The sequence below is a fragment of the Lepisosteus platostomus genome, chromosome 5 (genome assembly GCF_059453375.1).
Source record: "Lepisosteus platostomus isolate fLepPlt1 chromosome 5, fLepPlt1.hap1, whole genome shotgun sequence".
Taxonomy (NCBI): Eukaryota; Metazoa; Chordata; class Actinopteri; order Semionotiformes; family Lepisosteidae; genus Lepisosteus; species Lepisosteus platostomus.
Genome location: NC_142615.1, coordinates 12,756,599 through 12,757,417, shown reverse-complemented (window position 1 = coordinate 12,757,417; position 819 = coordinate 12,756,599). Strand labels below are relative to the sequence as shown.

The following is an 819-nucleotide window of genomic DNA, read 5'->3' as shown; positions in this document are numbered from 1 at the left end:
TGTGTACAGGTCAACTGGAGGTACACAGCTGATAGTAATTTAAGTAGGGAGCTGCATCACAGCATGCGTGGGCTGCAAATGGAAAAGTATAGGTTTATTCCATGCTGAAAATAGAAGTAAACACAACGTTTCAGCTGTGGAGCCTTCTTTGATTGTGACTCGAAATAAATCTTTACTTGTTCGTTTGATGTTAATTTATCTCCATCAAATACCTAACAGTATCTAAACCCGACAGTTGCTCTCAGTAGCTAAAGACACTACTCCAAGTGAGGCTTGAACTCACAACCTCGGCATGACTCCGCTGTGCACTGCTGTATAAGAACCGCGCGCTGACCGATTGCGCCACTGGAGCTGTGCAAGTCGTGCTCCTCATACAGACTGACGCTGCAGAAACACAGGGTGAAAACGGGTTCGGTTGTGGATCCATCTATACATGGGGAACACTAAAATAGCAAGGAAAATACAAGAAAAGAAACTGAAAGAATTGTGCTAACAGCAAAGGGGAACTGAGGGAGGTGGTCAGACAAGTAAATCAGCCTGGCAGATTATTTGTATCGACATTTTTTGAGTCAATCAGCAAACAGATTAAAATAAAATCAAATAAAATTGCAGTAAAGTGATCTAAATATGACTCTTAAGTACTTGGAAAGATGATTATTTTGAGCGTGCCTCCAAGGGTCTGCTACGAGGCTTAAGTTGGCTTCTTATTCGCCAGCTTCTTATGCGTGTTTTTCGTTCCACCTTAAATGGTGCTGCTGTGATGTTATGTCGCCTTTCGCCTGTAGATGGCTCTCTTCGATCAGTACTAATCCGGCTGGA

At 42.9% G+C, this 819-nt stretch overlaps 1 non-coding gene across 1 annotated transcript; it reads right to left on the bottom strand.

The window, feature by feature from the left end:
• Nucleotides 1–258: 258 nt before the first annotated feature.
• trnai-uau (transfer RNA isoleucine (anticodon UAU)) lies at nucleotides 259–352 on the bottom strand. Its single transcript has 2 exons — nucleotides 315–352; nucleotides 259–294 (listed from the first exon to the last, which is right to left on the bottom strand). It is a non-coding gene; the product is annotated as a tRNA-Ile (tRNA).
• Between the last annotated feature and the right edge of the window lie 467 nt (nucleotides 353–819).